At 36.1% G+C, this 18187-nt stretch overlaps 1 protein-coding gene and 1 long non-coding RNA gene across 2 annotated transcripts in view; one reads left to right on the top strand and one right to left on the bottom strand.

The window, feature by feature from the left end:
• Positions 1-14671, bottom strand: part of arr (low-density lipoprotein receptor-related protein 6) — a 183263-nt gene extending 168592 nt beyond the window's left edge. The window contains exon 1 of the mRNA XM_017612872.1: positions 14199-14671. The gene's annotated coding sequence lies outside the window, so the exon portion shown is untranslated. The remainder of the gene's footprint in view (positions 1-14198) is intronic.
• On the top strand, positions 8956-9906 carry LOC108360624 (uncharacterized). Its single transcript, XR_001847151.1, has 2 exons — positions 8956-8993; positions 9053-9906. It is a non-coding gene; the product is annotated as an uncharacterized LOC108360624 (long non-coding RNA).
• Positions 14672-18187: the final 3516 nt, after the last annotated feature.

Below are 18187 nucleotides of genomic sequence, written 5' to 3'. Positions count from 1 at the left end.
CAAGAAGTTATTTAAAAATTGAGATTGTAAAAGTTTAATAGATAAGTCTTGCAAATTAATTTTACTAAAAAACACCCAATTTCGGGGAAAAATTTATTAAAAACCTTTCTATTGCATTGAGTTATGTTCGAAAGTTCGTTGTATCATTTTTCACTAAAAATGGGTTTTTTCTTTTTCTAACAGGGAATTACAATTTTCAGGATTTTTGTAAAAAATACTGCAATATTTAATGATAAATTTAATTATTTTACCTTAAATCAAATTAAATTAAATTTCAAGTTTGAATAACCGTTATACAAGTAGGTTTATCAAAATATTATAAGATAAGCTTGAGGCCGTTTTTAGTGAAAACTTATTGTGGAAAAGCAACAATAATTTGAAAAAGTGGTAAAGTGATAGCAAAGTGAAATAGTGGAAAATAAGCAACAAGAATTAACAAGACAAACTTAGCACAGTGCGTAGGCAACTGGCTGAGTCAGTGGTGATCGTCAGTTCGAATCCTAATGAAAGAAGTCTGATGAGGAAATTTGGTGATTTCCGAAATAGCTATCACTTCTACCATTTTTTCAATTTATTGTTGGTTTTCCACAATAAGCTTTCACTAAAAACGGCCTCAAGCTCATAAAAATTTTTGAATATAATTGTTCACTTCGTGTAGCAAAGCAGGTGGATGGTCTTTCTCTGTTCGGTGACTAATGTATTTCAACTTATTTAATAAAAACGGTTGTGTAAAACTGTTCAAGAGAGTGCAAAATCATTATTTTAAAGGATAAATCTACTGGGAAATATCCCGAATTGGTAAGCTGCATCGAGCTTTTTATTTTTAATATTTAATTTTTTGTGCTGGTGTGCTGCGTACAGGCGAAGTGAAAAGGAGAGTTGAGGTTAGGGCGAGTGACGCCATGGAGGGAAATTCTGATAATATTGATGAAGAAGCCAATGAGGCACTGTTTTTAAAAAGTAGGCATAAAAGGAAAAAGAAAATGTTAAATGAAAATTAAATTGAAAATGGTTTTTTTATGGAAAACGACATGAGCCAAGATGAGGGTGCTGTAGGCTTACAAGGCAGTTCAGACTTGGGGAAAATTTTGCAAACGGCAGGTACAGGAACTTTAGCACATAATAGTACTAGAGCTATTGTATCGCAAGGGGATAACGGATCGAATTCTGTTATGATGGTCGGTGAAGGTACAGCTATGCAAAGCTTAACAGACGGCAACACAAAATACTAGAGAAATTCTGTTATACCCAGCAAGCCATAAGGGGAAAGCTTGTGTTCTCTTTGATACTTCGCAATCTGACATGGTACACAACAAAAAGGTTAGGAATGGACTATATTTATGGAGCAAAATTAAAGGGTTAAATATTGTGAGAATCGATACAATCAAGACGATAGGGGTTACTTTATACAAAGTGGTGTTCGAAAATGCTGCGTATGCCAATGAGTGTGTTAAAAGAAATATTTTAAATGCGGTTAATATCAGGACCTTTATACCGAGGAACTTCATAGAAACTTTTGGTGTGATCAGATACATCCCGACTGAATACACTGATGCGGAAATTAAAGAGGGATGTATTGTGGAACGATTTTCCGTCATCCCTTGTCAAATTTGGTTTGGAGACAAGCCGGTTTCGGCGTTGTGCCATCTTCAGTGTCATTTTTCGTTCTGAATAGTTCGTGTTTCCTTCCGCTTTTTATTCAATTCAATTCAATTCAATTTATTAGGTCTATGATTTTTATAAATCTTACAGACTAGCAATGCAAAACTTACAGACTAGAAAAACAAATCTTACAGACTAAAAAGATACATGCGTATGCTATTAAATATAATATGAAGCTAGTTTAGAACCAAAACATGACCTCGAAAGTGCGAAATCCAGATCAAGACTACAAAAAATTTTATTAAATTCTGCGAGAGCCCTCGAGATGGGATCAAAATTAAAGTAATTAGCTCGGATTATCTTGACATTAAACGGATAATGCGCGCGGAGAGTTCTGCGCGGGGCATTAAAATTTATTTGTGCTAAAAGTTCCGGACAGTTAACCAAACCACAGATTAGGTCATAAATAAACATCAGAGTTTGAATAGAACGCCTGGACGCCAGTGACTTCATGCTTATGAGGGCACAACGGGCACTATAAGATGGTAATGGATCAGAGAAGCGAAGCGGTTGAAGAGCAAATCTGCTAAAACTTCTTTGTACTCTTTCAATTCCCTGAGAATGAACAGCATAAATCGGGCTCCATATTATCGATGCATATTCTAATTTCGAGCGCACTAAGCTTTCATATAAAGTTTTCCTGGTGTATGGATCTTTGAAGTGGTTAAGGTCTCGTCTGTGGTTAAGGTAGCATCTGTTCAACGCTTTACTAGGCGGGAAAGCAGAGAAAGTGATAAAAGAATTCCGACCCTGTCTGTTAAAATCGGCTTTTTAAGGTGATCAAATTCCGAAGGAAGTAGTATTAGACCACACAATCCTGGAGGTAGAAAACTTTTTTCCGAGGTTGAGGCAATGTTTTAATTGCGGAAGGTTGGGTCATACCCAAAAGGCCTGTAAGTCTGTGAGAAGATGCCTGAGATGTGGTAAAACGGAAAGTTGTATAAACAATTGTGAGGCTTCCAACTGTATTCTGTGCGGGGATACCACTCATAATGCCATTGACAAGACTCGATGCCCAATGTGGGAGAAGGAGGACAGGCTCAATAAAATCATGACGTTAAAAAAACAATCTAGAAGGGAAGTTTTGAGAGACATAAGCTTGGCGTCCTCAAATAGATTTGAACTCTTGAGTGACGAACATTTTCTCAACTGGAATTACAGGAAAATCCACTCAAAGACAACCAAAGGGAAATAAATAAGTTCTTTACACCAATATGCGAAAAAAAACGAAAATACCACAGTTCAAAAGTAAGCAGTAAAATTTCACGTGTAAACCCCGTAGAGCAGAAAAGAGTACAAAACAAGCCAAATACAAATGGCGTTGCCTTTAGTCAACAAAATTTAAATATTGTCTCAGAGATTGAAAAAATTACCACGGAAATGACAAAATTTGCAAGAGACGCTTTCAGGAAAGTCAATTTTCCTGTTGGTGTAAATGCTTTTGTACATTTCGTCGCTGGAATAATGAAATAGTGTAACATGAAAAGTATAGTTTTGAATTGGAAGTTTTTATAAACCATTACAAACCATACAAATACAATTTCATTTTTCGGTAATAAATTAGTGAGCCAAAGAGATATTTAAGAAAATTTAAGATTTTTCTAATAGATTAAAGGATTGTCTATCCAATGGTGCAATTATCGAATAATAGTGTATGTGGCATTTAAACTGTTTCTTTACTCGAGCGACGATTTGTTGTACAAATGCATTTTTCAACTCTAGAAAATAAAGAAACACTCCCAACAAGGGAGTCACTAGAAGAGGAATCTTATGAAGATTTTACAATATAATTGCCATTCCTTGAAAAAAAATTCTAATTATATTGATTTCTTCGTAAACAGCAAGCAATATCAAATTGTATGTCTTAGTGAGGTTTTCTCTCACGGTGACGACAGTAAGACCAATAACCTTTTAAATTTCAACATAGTAGAGAAAAAAAGAGCAGATGGTTATGGTGGAGTTGCAATTGCACTCCTAAAAAACACTCTTCGTAAACAGCAAGCAATATCAAATCGTATGTCTTAGTGAGGTTTTCTCTCACGGTGACGACAGTAAGACCAAAAACCTTTTAAATTTCAACATAGTAGAGAAAAAAAGAGCAGATGGTTATGGTGGAGTTGCAATTGCACTCCTAAAATCAATCAAATTCCAAAGAATTAAATATAATGCAGACCATGATATCTGCATAATTCAGACTAAAAACCTACATTCTAATATCACTATTTGTTCTGTTTACTGTGAACCCTCCATGAATCTTAACACCTTTAAAGATCTAATCACTCATCTCTTTAATTTTTTGGAAACATATAAAAATGTAGTAATAATGGGGATTTCAATGTGCGTTCAGTAGCTTGGGGTGATAATTTTGACTCCCCAAAAGGAAAATGGCTAAAAATGTTTACAAAAACGGCAACCTTCAGATGTTTGAATAATGGGACTGTCACCTTTAGACAAAACATAAATGATAGCAATAGGGGTTCGGTTCTGGACCTTACATTTACAAATATATCAGCACAAATTGAATGGGAAGTACCATGCCATCTGGGTGGTAGTCACCACTACCCCATTTCCATAAGCATTGAGTGCACTGAACCAAGAAGTACAATTTCCTATCCAAAAATAAGCTGATGACCTCTTTAAAGGAGGTGAAGCTAGAACCGTCAGTAAAAAACATTACAGAAGTTTTTTCCAAAGAAATAAATAGCGCTACGGTGATACTCAAGAACCATTCTCCAAAATCTTGGTGGAATAAAGACTTGGAGAAACACTATAGATTATACCTTGCAGCTACTAAAAAATGCAACCTTTTTCCCAATCCGGAGAACTTTGAAAAAGCTCTCAGTCTCAAGGAAATTTGGAAAAATGAGGTGAAAAAGGCCAAGAGAAAAAACTTCTTGGACCGTGTACAGATGCTTAATAATAAACCAAATACTAAAGATGCATGGAAATTCATTAACAACCTTAAAGGTAATCCGAAAAAGTCTAAAAATGGGGAGTGGTCGGAAGAGTGGAATGGCCCTTTCCTTCAGCATATGAAAAACTAAATTACCAACATACAGGAAAGGTCTTACGAACACAAAACCCCTCAAGGAAACATACCATGGTTAAATTTCCAGGTGGAAGAGCTTAATCTCGTCCTCAAAAATAAAATTAAAAGATCCGCAGGTGGTCACGACATGATAACTTATGACATGATCAGGGCCCTATCCGAAGAAGCCAAAGAAACGCTTTTACTAGCATTAAATGACTCTTTTCAAAGATGCAACATTGAAAAGCAGTGGAGCCTTATTAAAGTGATTCCTATTCCTATGTATGGCAGGGACCCAAATGATTTTGAGAACTATAGACCGATTTCTTTGATACCTGTTCTCCTGAAAACTGTCAACCTAATGATCAAAGCAAGAATCAACCCCTTACTAGACAATGAACTCCCGAACAGAAGCTTTGCCTATCGCAAAGGTAGGTCGGCATCTATGTGCATAAATGAAATATTACATAACATATATGTCTATAAAGATAAAGGTCTGAAGGTAGTCGCGGCAGTGGTTGATATCAGCAATGCGTACAATTGTGTTCCAACGTCAGTCCTAACTAGAATGCTTGGAGAAAGTAGAGTAAATAATCTTTATATAAACTGGATAATAACTTTTTTGCAAGAGAGAACGCTCAAGCTTGGGCGGGAATCTATAACTGTTAACAATGGTCTACCGCAAGGGAGCTGCCTATCACCGCTGCTCTTTAATCTGTACACCAAGTCATTACATGAAATCGATGACAGTTGCACCGATCTATATCAATTTGCTGATGATTTTCTTATTTTAATTCGTGATAGAGACTTTAAGAACCTTAGACAGAAGCTAGAACTCAAACTGGAGGAATTTGTTAATAGATTTAGTAGTTTAAATTTTGTAATAAACATACAAAAAACGAAATTAATGCAATTTTCCAAAAGCAACAAAATTAATTTAGAAATAAATGTAAATAATCAGCTTATTAAACAGGTTAATCAGATTAAATTCATAGGCAGAACTTTAACGGCGTCTATGGCTATGACTGCACATTTTAAGGATTTAATAGAAAAAGCAGCTAATAACATAAACTGATCAAATCAATTACAACGGTGAAAGCAGGAGTAACACCGAAAATTGCAGTCAACTTGTACAAGTTTTGTTAGGTCCTAGCTACCTCTATGCTAGGTCCACCACACACGATCTCCCCAAAACTTTAGAGCAAAAAATTAAGGCTGTCCAAAACAACACGCTGCGCAGATGTCTGGGATTGAGTCCTTCTACCCCAGTCCATAATATTTATGTCTTGGCCAATGAAATGGATCCTAAGGAAAGGGAAAAGTTACTTATAGTTCGTGAGATAATCAAGTTAAAATTCACTAACAAACCTGTCTATACCAGCATAAAGTCAAGTAAGCAGCTAAACTCGAGTTACTCCACTATTTTCTACCAATTCAAAAACATTATTCAAAAAGTATGCACAGATTGCAAGTATAGCAAAAATGAGCAGCTGAAAATTGTTAAAAATGTACTTGCCAATAAGAAGGCAAATACGGCCAAAGATCAGATTATATCAGAATACAGAAGGTTAGTAAACAGTTATAAGGATAAAAATTATATCATTTTTGCTACTGATGCATCGGGTGGTACAAGCGCCATGGGATGTGGCGTCTACAATGTGACACGGAAGCAGGAGTTCCTTTTTAGTATTGGTTTTGTAACTTCATCTGCCTTTAGTGAATTGTGGGCAATTGCTAAAGCAATAGATATTGCGGCAGAAGACAACCTCAAGGATATTGCAATTTTCACTGATAGTATGACATCATGCTACTTACTTGAAAAATATGAATCAAATAACTACATAGTTGCAAAAATACACTCAACGCTGAACAAGCATAACATGCGATGTAATATAATTTGGACACCTGGTCATGTGGGCATTGAAATGAATGAACAAGCGGATATTTTAGCAAAATGGGCAACTGACGTGGGAGCTCCAATAAACCCCCCGCTAACCCCTGAAGAAGCTATTAGGCAAGTTGAATCCTCACTAAAAGAAGAGTGGAACAATAAATATAGGCGAACATCGCAAGACAGAGGAAAAACTCTGGCCTCATTTTTCCCAGACATTCCAAAGAAACCTTGGTATTATAATTCCTCACTAGAGGCAAAGGAAATCGGCTACTAACGGGTCACACGTATGACAAAGTATATCTTCATAAAATTAAAGTAGTCAACTCAAACATCTGTGATGTTTGCCAAACTATAGATACGTATAATCACGCAATATTCGCTTGTCGTAAGCACACTAGCATAACAAATAAGTACGATGCAGTTAAGAAGCATACAAATTTTAACGAATTTTTTGATAAAAATGATGGTGCAGCTCTTAAAGAGCTCTGTAGTTTCATTGAGGAAGTACAAATTGACATTTAATGGAAAAAAAATTAACAAAATAAAAATATTTTTACGAAAAATATTTAAAAACAAAGACTAAATATACATAGTCAGATATGTATATGTATTGAAATTAATAAGAAAAAGTTAACAAGGAAAAAAGTACAAAAAGCTTTTCAAAAGTAAATTTAAAGACTGTTTTTTTTTACACAACCTTATAGTTAACTGACGGGTATACTTTTGTATAATGTATATATTTCTAGTTATTCAACAGGGGAGGCCAACCTCGTAATTTGCTAAATTTTTGTTATATTTTTTGTTTTTGTGTTTTTTTTTTATATCCATTGCTCATTGCACACACTGAAGTGGGCTCATATTCAGCCCATATATATATTTTTTTTCGTGTCCTTTCGACACCGAGTTATTCATTGTCCCGTTGGAAGAATCCTACCATTTGACATAATAATCGCATAACCTGGCAGATAAATAAACTGGAAGCAGTACTCGTTTAAAATGTACTGAATCTGGCTCTTCAGCTAACAAAGAACCCTGCGTATGCGGATATTCGACGAGCTAAACAGCTAGCTATAATATCAGTTTGGCCTATAACACATGAGAGCCAGCTATCGACTATTAACCACACATTACAACAAACTCGATAATTGACATCGAAAACGTTCTGCTACTTCAACGAAACACATCTCAGTCAACAATTGGAAGCAGCATTCGACATAAAATTCGCATAACTTGGCAAACAAGTCAACTGGAGGCAGTACTCGTTTAATACTGAATCTGGCTGTTAAGTTAACAATGTGGAATAGAACATATACAGATGAAGATATATATTACAAGTAATTTTTAGCAAAAAAAACCGACTTCAACTCTCATATAAAAAAAAAAATATATATATATATATCTCATGATCCACTGATCGGATCTTAACCAGATTAGTATGGGACCACCTCTGAGACACTACCTTTCCGATGCCTTTATCGAAATCGGTTGACGTGGTCCAAAGTTATGCGGTAACATACATAAAAAAAAAAATATTCCGACGAACTGATAACCTCCTCCTTTTTTGGAAGTCGGTTAAAAAGCAGAGGAATAACCTGGCGATGGTGAAAACCGGCCAACCTACCCAAAGTCCAAAAAAAAAAAAGAATATAATTGTTATAAGGCCATAAAAATAACAAAAACAAATAACTTAAGGACGAGCACTCGTAAAAGTTAAACATTCTAATAATAGAAATATTAACAAAAACCAACAACCACATGATCAAGTGAATTGCACCGGAATAGCTGCGCTTGATTGTAGTTGGCTTAGCAAAGTGAAATAGTGGAAAATAAGCAATACAAACTTAGCACCTCAGTATATCCAGTAAAAAAAACTGTGGTGAAGTCCTTTATGGGGATAAAGTTTCCAGAGGTAGCACACAATTTCTTACACGCATGGTTGCTTTTCAGCACTCATGAAAGAAACTTAAGAAATATTTGAAAAAAAAGTTCATATAGTTCATTAGTTTTTGAAAGAAATACCATATAATGTATGTACTCTGGTTAATGATATCAGAAAATGTATTAGAACCACCGTTTAATGTTATATTTGATACAAATTAATATTGCTGCCCCGAACGCTCTGCGCCTTGCCACTGAATAATAGATTTACTTAAAATTACATCCCTGGTCCTTGTTCTTTCTGTATCGCATCGTGGTGAATTCATATTTCTCAGAAATTTGACAACAAAACAAAACAAAGCAAGTATTTTATTTGCTAATTTTTGCGATTTCTATTGTTTAATGTAAATTTGTCTTTTTAGGATATGTCGAGCCAACAAAGAAGGCGCAGTTGGAAAATTTAGTAATTAGTAATGAAGTAGCAGGCATATTTGGAAAATTATGCCGATAAGCAGGATGGAATTTGGGAAAGTAAGTGCATGGTTGCAGCATATCTATGTATAAAAAGTATTTAATTAAATTGTTTATAGAAATGTTATAAATCGAGTGGCTCATTTACGATGTGCTCCAAACATTTGGCGAAGTTTTTGTCGCCTTTTCAACGTGCTAAGTAACAAGTTAAGAGGACTGCCATCACGGCCGGTAAGAAACCGCAAGCAAAGGGCAGACAACCTTCCAGGAAGCTGCCTCCTGTCCCCGAGCCGAAGCTGCAGTTCAGCAAGAGCAGGTCAGCAAATTGCTACCCTGATCAAACGTAAACTAAAGCGCTCTGCTGTGATTGCACTCCGTAAATGTGAAAACTTGGTGCATGCTGAGAAATATCAAACAAGAAAACTCCGTGATGGACGCCGTGAGATGGAGTAGCGCTGTGTGGCAAAGAAATGCGGCCAATTCGACGGGCCTGAAAAATCCAAATTGGCTTTTGTGATCCGCATCCGCGGTATTAACAAAGTTGCACAAAAAGTGCGTAGTTTTACAGTTCTGTCTTCGCCGCATTAAAACGGTGTGTTCATCAAATTGAGCAAGGCAACCATTAATATGCTACGTATGCTGGAGCCTATATGGGTCGTGAATTGATGTACAAACGTGGAATGGTCAAGCGTGTCCCAATCTCTGCTTTGTGATCGAACGCAAATTTCGCGAAGCGCACGAAATTCAGTGCGTTGATTCACTTCACTTCAAGAAAGCCCCCAACTTCCTGTTGCTATTCAAGCTCAACACATCAACCCGAGGCTGGCGCAAGAAGGCTAATCACTACGTTGAGGTTGGTGAGGATAAGATCAACAAATTGCTGCACAAGATGGCTTAAAGAAATTGTTGTTTTGTATTTAAGGCGACAATATAATTTGGCACATCTTCAAAAGACGCCCAAGCAAAAAAAAAAGAGGAAAATTAAAAAATTCCTGAAGTTGCCTTTTCACGGGTCGATTTCTGTCGACTGGAAAATTTACTTAAGATATCGACTAGCCAAAACGCTTACATTTTACGGTTGAATTGCAATTTACACGGCTAGATTTTGGTTAAACGACAAAATCGACCGTATAAAGGCAGCTAAATAACGTTCCATAAAATACCAATAACCATTTCATAATTTCGAAATTATTCCACTTATATTTGTTCTTGCATTTTCCACACCACTTGTGAGGTATGCTTTTACGAGCGTTACCGATTTTTTTTTTAATGTGCTCGGTTGCCCAGGAGGCATATTTTCACCTTTACAACTTAACTTAAACAGAATTAAAACTAAAGCATGCAATATATAAAGAAAATTAAAAGTTGTCTTACATCTAGTAAACTTAAAAAATTGCACATTAAATTCATTTTTCATTATAAAATTAAATTAAATATCACAATTCAGTTGAAGTGTATACATATGTACATATTTACAAAATGTGGTATGTTTGCACCCACAGTAAGTTCCCATGAAGCCTAGCCTAAATTCATAACTGAAAACAAGTAATTTTTAGAAAAAAAAACGGACTTCAACTCTCATGATCCACTGATCGGATCTTAACCAGATTAGTAAGGGACCACCTCTGAGACACTACCTTTCCGATGCAAAAAGAATTATCGAAATCGGTTGACGTGGTCCAAAGTTATGCGGTAACATACATAAAAAAAAAAAAAAAATATTCCGACGAACTGATAACCTCCTCCTTTTTTGGAAGTCGGTTAAAAAAACGAGCAAATGGGGTCGGAAACTACTAGCCCTAAAAGCATAATGTGGAAAATGTTTGAAGAGCTGCGAAATTGTATTGCAATAATAAAAATAACAGTGCATAAATTGGAAAAATGGTTTTTGTTTTGCTTTATAATTTTTGGGAATATTGGTTCAGAAGGAATTTTTTTATTTGTTTGGTTTTTCAGCTCGTTAATGATGCACCCAGGGTTGCATTTACTGTCTATGAAAATATTTCATGAAGCGTTCCAAAATTAGCTCTTAGCAACTAAAAGTTGGTTAAGCTTAAATGAAATAGTTTTTTATTAAATATTTATTCCTGGTATTTAGTAAAACTCATTCATCTCAATATTAATGTATGAAATGAAAGTAAATAAAAATCTACGAATACATTTCATGAATATTTTGTCATAGGGCCATTATTAAATACAGACATAACTTTGTCGGGCGTTGGTGCTGACGTATATAGAATTAATGCGTTAGAGAGAGATAAATATACAAGCTCAAGCGCTAATTTAGGTATACTTGTATACCTGTTACTCGTCTGGCATATACTCCAACTGCGAAAATAATGACAATTATAATCTATTTAGATGCATATTTTAGGTAAATATTATATCGTCGCCTGGATAAAAGATTGTCACAAGTTACTTTCGGTAAATCACAATTGAAGTTTGGAATGCAATTTCTCAGGAACTAGACTACAGATTTTCTCCAAAGTATCGGAGAATGCTATGTACTAGTTCATGAAATTCTTAAATTGTTTTTTTTTTAGTTTAGTGTCAACCATTTATGAGTTTAATAAAATTTTGTCGAATACGATATTTGTCAAAAAATGTGCAGTCAGTTTTAATGATATACGCCAAAATGTGATAACAATTTTTATAAATTAACTAGACTTTTTACTAATCAGCCTAATCGTGAGTTTCGCCCGAACCAAATTTCGCCAACAGTTTTTTCATCCACCTGTAGTGAATACACGCAAACGAAAAGTAAAAAGTGACCCGGTTCTAGAAAATGAGACTCATGATAAAGCTGAGTATGTCGGAAACTAAAGAAGCACAGATAACTCTATTTGAAAGATTTTGATTAGTTTAGTACGACAGCAATACTAACGCAATTTGTACCAAATAACCGAAAACATTTTAGTCAATTACTCGGAAACTAAAGAAGATATCCAAAAAACACAAATTGTCAAAATGACGCTTCCGGCAATTTTCCATCCAAGCGACGATATTTGAATGTTACTCGCATATTTTCGAGCCTGTATGTAAATTTTCGGGAGAAAGGTTAAAAAGTATATTCATCTGCTGAAAAGATATTTTCGCAGATTCACAATTTATTTAAAATAAATCTATCAGCCCTATCTCCAATTCCATGTGAATAAATCTCTCCAGTGCTTAAATAATTTTCACCACAATAAATAGCTTCACAACACCCTAATTGCCGAAAAAGGGTTGCTTGCAACACTAGTCCTTTATGGGGACCAAACTTGGTGAAAAATAAGTAAGAAAGTCTAAGTTCGGGCGGAGCCGAACATTAAATACCCGGCGCAAATATTAAATATATGATTTTCACCTTTCCGAAAGCTACCGCTACATGGTAAGCCGGGGTGTATCAATTTTGAGTAAATTAGCGTCCTTAAATTTCAAAATATTGACGTTTCAAGCATTTCTAAAATTTACCGTTATATGAAAAACCATAATTTCCGATTTCAATAATTTTCATCGTTTTGCTTTTATGTAGCAAGCACAATAAAAATACCGAGTTTGGTACAAATTGGTAGAACGGTTACCGAGATACATATATGTGATCATAAGTGGGCGGTGGCACGCCCATTTTTCAAAATTTTTTTATAGACGTATTTCCTGGTAAGGAATTGTTTAAAGCATCAATTTTGAATAAATTGGCTTTAATATTTACTGATTTATCGAAGATTTCGTATTTCTCCAAATTACCGTTATATGAGATGTGGGCGTGGTTATTGTCCGATTTCCTGTACCAAGGCCAATCACTGTACCAAGTTTGGAAGAAATCGGTGCAGCGGTTGCCAAGATATACACATGTATCCATAAGTGGGCGTGGCTACGCCCATTTTTCAAAAATTTATAACATTCTGGCTGAGTCAGTGGTGATCGTCGGTTCGAATCCTACTGAAAGAAGTCTGATGAGGAAATGTGGTGATTTCCGAAATAGATACCACTTCTACCATTTTTTCAAATTATTGTTGCTTTTCCACAATAAGTTTTCACTAAAAACGGCCTCAGGCTCATACAAATTGTTCAATATAATTGTTATAAGGCCATAAAAATAACAAAAACAAATATTATAAGATAAGTTTTTTGTAGAGCGTCGAATTTCCTACAAAAATATGTATCGCATTTTTTAGTTCGATAAATCATAGCCGAGAAAACAAATTCCAAAGTTGAAAACAATTTATTTTTTTCTAAGTAATTTATATGGAAAATAGAAATACGCGATGCGTCGCGCGTTATGGTCTGATTATGCATACTTCGCATAACTTCGCATAAACTTCAAACTGTAATTTCGTATGTAAGGCCTTAAGGCTTGCGCTTCTAACAGGCATCTTTTAAATTCCCCCTGGAAGTAATTTTCTCCAACTTTTGCTTAAAGGTATGTATGTATGTAGCTTACAGCTCTGAGTGCATTTTCAGTGCATAATTTCAAAAAATTCCAAATTTTGAGTTGTGTCACTTTTGAGGATCGTGTGCCAGTACATATGAAAAGGATTTTTCCCAACAGAATTCCCGTTAGTGAAGATTCCACAGCAAGAAAATAACACATTGGCCGGCAGAGACGTGAATAGGGACCGGAACGAAAACAGGCGCCAAATCGACGAGAAAATGCAGAAGCAATGACAAAATTTAAAATAAAACAAAAAATCAAAAAACAAATACTTTTGAATGTACGTGATTGCAATAATAATGCGAGTGCAGCAATTGAGCAGAGGAATGACGCCGGCCGCCGCAAGTGCAAATGCACTCACATGGAGTATATACAAAAACAGAGAAGCAGAAAAGAAGAAAAAACATGCAGCACGGGCTGAAAATGTGGAATTATTTTGCCATGATTGTTGTTGCTTACGAATGGACATGGGAGGGAGAAAAAACGCACAACACGCAAACAATAGTGGATAAACGTGTGAGAAAAGACAATAAACGAAATAAAATATCAAAGCAAAATAACGTGATAACACAACGAAAACACGAGTGCAACGAAAGAACATAAAAAAATATCGGTATGGAGTATGGAGCACATATAGATTGCAGCAGAAGATACTCAAACGACGGCGAGTAATTGGAAATTTTTCATTGAAGAAACCTTCCGAAGGAATTTATAAACAACCTTGCCAAACTGGGCATAAAAGAATTGTCGAATTTGTAAAGGAGCGATATCAAGCTGTGAACGTAATAGAAATACGAAAAACACTTGAGCACATTGGCGTGCAAAGATGCACTTAATTCTAAATAACTTACCTGTTTTACTATGTAGGCTTATAATTTCTTCATTGTTTATGGTAAATGGCCAAATGCATCAGGTCCTCTTCTTTTAGAATGTACTTTTATTATCGGCTTTGTACAACTCAAAACCAAATGCGTTAAACATTTAAATACAAGCTTTTTAATTAATAATACATCGATTCACTTATCGGCGAGAAGCTTTTTTTTTAATTTCCACTATTGTTTCCAATTCTAAACTATGTTGTATGTATATTTCACTGCAGGAAAATCCGCGCACTAGAATTTATACATGCCACAATTATAATTGCTTGATATTTGTTCAGTATATTCGCTATATGGCGCACTATGTTCGTTAAAATTTCGTATTAAAAAGCAAGTATCTATTTTATTCTATCTATTAGCTATAAATTCAATAATTCACTATTTCCGACGACGAATTCCACAAAAATATTTTCAGTTCTTTCCGCGTTCAACAACCGCACAGCAAAAGATCAAAATCCATTTTGAGCACAGTTATCTCGTCGCTGTCATCGGTAGAACGAGCGAATATCAATGTAAATAACGGAAGCGGCAAAAGAAAAGATGAATGTCAGAACAGGGATAGATCACAAAACTTCCACTGGAATCTACCGGACGTCACTGGAATGCACTACCAGAAGTATAGGGTGATAAATAAATAAATCGGCAGTTGCTGCTACTGGTCGCAAGGGGCTTAACCCGTTTTTTACCGTGGAAGAAACCAGCACTTTAGTGGGGATATGCTACAAAGCAACGAAAAATGGTCGGCAGCATGTAACGCAATAGCAGGCGTTCTGAAGGGGCTAAGGACTTCCTTTCTCCCTCACGATGTAGTGCTTGACATCATTCCAGTGGGGTGCAGAGTTCTAAGAAATAACATATTTTTCCTTGTTTTATAGCTACATTTTAAGCAGAAAATGTAAAAGTATGGCATCACCATTCGTGTTGCCAAAATGTTTACACAAGGTGTCTTCACACTGAGCTTGACACTCGGTATATTGGTGTGCGTTAAATTTTCCCCAGGTATTTTGTTCGTGTAAAATTATTTTATTATCGGTTTACCGATTGCTGAATTATCGTGGTAGAACCTCATTAACGAAAGACACACTATTTTTGGTTTTGGTAGAAACTGAAATCAGCAGTTCGAAATTTATTGAATAGGTTTTTTTCCTAATGATCCGGACTGGATCCGGAGAATAAACGAAAAGTTGGCTCTCAAAAATGGAGCAAAGTCCAGAAGTACTGGAACACAAAAAACCACATTTCGTACCCAGAATTTCAGAAACAGCTGATTTACGTTTGTTTTTGTTTTTGTCACTTATACACTTGTAAATTGAGTTTTGGTTTCCTAAATTTGATATTCTGCCTTATCGTGAGTTTCGCCTGAACAAAAAAATTTACCCGAAAATCTGTCATCCGCCCATAGTAAAACCATGGAAACCAAAAGTGAAAAGCAGGGTCGATGTGTCTTCTTCAATTAGACGATACTGCACTGTGTGGTGTAGGATGAACGCTAGTCCCCCACCATTGTCTCGCTCACGATCTTTAAGCTGTCTTTACATGGGTAGACTTCTGTCGGCTAGAAAATCGACCAGCCAAAACATTTTCATTTGATGGTTGAATTTCCATTTATACTGGTGATTTTGTTTGAAGGACAAAAATTGACCCGTGTTAAGGTAGCTTAAAGATCACAAGAGATTTGGTGCGGACTCTAGAGTGATGTGGGTCGTGGGGCGACGAGAATTTTTGTTCTTATTTGCTTTTATTTGTACACCATAGCAAATTTTTCCACCACGTCTCATCACGGAGGAAAAAGTTACCGATTGGCACAGGCCCTATGGTATTTTTTTTTTACCTCGTCTCACCACGAAGAAAAATGTTACGGTGCCTATGTAAATAATTGTGGAAATTCTGGCATATTTCACGGGGTAATATTTTGTTACCAGCTTATGAGATGGTAACAAAATTTGTCGGCTACAAGAGTACACAGAATACGCAAGGGGTTTAAAAATTTAAAGGAACTTTATTTGCTGCTTACAAAATTTGTATTACTACCGCAGAACAGACCTGTAATTGTGTTGTTTGCGTATCGCAATGAAAGTACTCGCGATGTGTAGACCTACTGCGTGGTGTATTTGCCTTTATGCTTGAAATACAATACCGGCGAACAGCAAACTTCGCCGAATTGGGCGTTGCTGTCGTTCACCGTTCGCCTACTTAAACAGAATTAGAGCGGTCGCCTTTATAATTTAGGTGACAATATTTAGGAAAAACTAAACCATATTTCGAAATGAGGAAATGATGTCAAATATAAATGTAAAACAAAGCGAGATTATTATAAATTATTTTGTTTCAAGCCAGATGTAGAAAATCTATAACTATATTTTTCAAACAATAAAAATAATTCGTGTTTATGTTGTTTTCTTTTAAAACTTTGAAAGCAAAAAAGGAATACGGCCACCTTTGGCACTCACAGCAGTCATCGCCCAGTAGGGCGATAGAAATCCATCGTCACGAAACGCCGACGAGCGAATAAAGGCCTGCTCAAACAGGCGCGGTGCGGCACGGTGCGGTATAATCCCGTACGATATGGGGTATCAAATACCATGGCGGTATATGGGAGCACTCAAACAGACGCGGTATTGGAAGTGCGGTACACCGCGGTACAGAACTCTACCGCAGCATGCAGCGTTCACCGCGCGGTATAAGAAGATATATCGTAAGCAGAGTTGTAATTTAGAGCTAGAGTTCTACCACATATTCTATCTACAAAAGTGCTACAGATTATAAATTCTACCTTTTTCAGTATAAAAAACCTGAGTTTAAAAGTGCTCGTAATACATTTGTTGGCATAAATGTGATATTCTTTGGTTTTATTTCTCACAAAGTAAATAAAATAAAGTTGAATGTTTTTCAAATCTGGCAATGTTGCTCAGAAATATGAACGGTAAATTTACTGGAATTTACAATTCTTTCGCAAAAGGTACATAATGGAGCGCAGATATGGAAATATTTATAAAATCTTTCTTCTTGGTTACGCAGTTGGGGCATCAGGCTGGAAAATTCACCACCTTCTTTTCTTCTCAAATTTATTTCGTGAACCCATCTTCTTTTTCTTAAACATATACATAAATTAAGAACTTTGCAGGATAAAACAAAGATGTAGGCATATTCATACCTTCTGTTTTCTTCGTCGAGAAATGCTGCTAATAGCAATAATTCGTACCCAGAGCTTGAGCTGTCCATCGCGAAAATCAGATTTATAATATTGTTACGATTATCCTTGAAACCTGGTCCGGATTTCCCAAATCTCTCGGTTCGTATCGCTGGATTGTTAAATAAATGCAATCGATGACCAAATGGTAGTACAATTAACTTTATTGTACAACAAACAATTTACAATAGTCGCTAATACAGTAAAAACACTTTACAATACTTGTTAAAGCAATAACAGCGCTTAACTAAACTTGATAACGCAATTAAACTTATATCTTGCTTATTCGCAACTCACTTCTCTGCTCACTTCACTTGTAGCTTGCTGTCTTGTAACTCACCTCGCTGTGGCAGCGCCCTTATATACCTGCGCTGGCACTCATGGCAACTCTAGAACATTCTGAAGTTTATCGCTCATTCTCTTTCTCTCGCTGTTCGCAGTGTTCATCCCACTTGACGTTTCTCTTTGTGGAACATTCTACGTCATTCATCGAACATTCTGCCTATTTCTCCTGTTCGCTTTGTGTTGCCGCAGTATTCGCCACAATATATGTATAAATTTAGAAGGAGGAATGCGTAGAGTGCCGTCACATGGCAACAATGTTTCGTGCTATACCGCACCGCGCCTGTTTGAGTGCCTTTGCGTATATCGTTACCGCGTATCGTACGGGATTNGGTACGGGATTATACCGCGCTGTCCCGCACCGCGCCTGTTTGAGTAGGCCTTTAAGCATTTCGCTTTGGCTGTATTCAATTTCATATGCTTGCGGGTG

The sequence above is a fragment of the Rhagoletis zephyria genome, unplaced genomic scaffold (assembly GCF_001687245.7).
Source record: "Rhagoletis zephyria isolate East Lansing unplaced genomic scaffold, Rhagoletis_zephyria_1.1 Rzeph_scaffold_00016, whole genome shotgun sequence".
In the NCBI taxonomy this organism is placed as follows: Eukaryota; Metazoa; Arthropoda; class Insecta; order Diptera; family Tephritidae; genus Rhagoletis; species Rhagoletis zephyria.
This window is presented reverse-complemented; position numbering and strand designations above follow the sequence as displayed.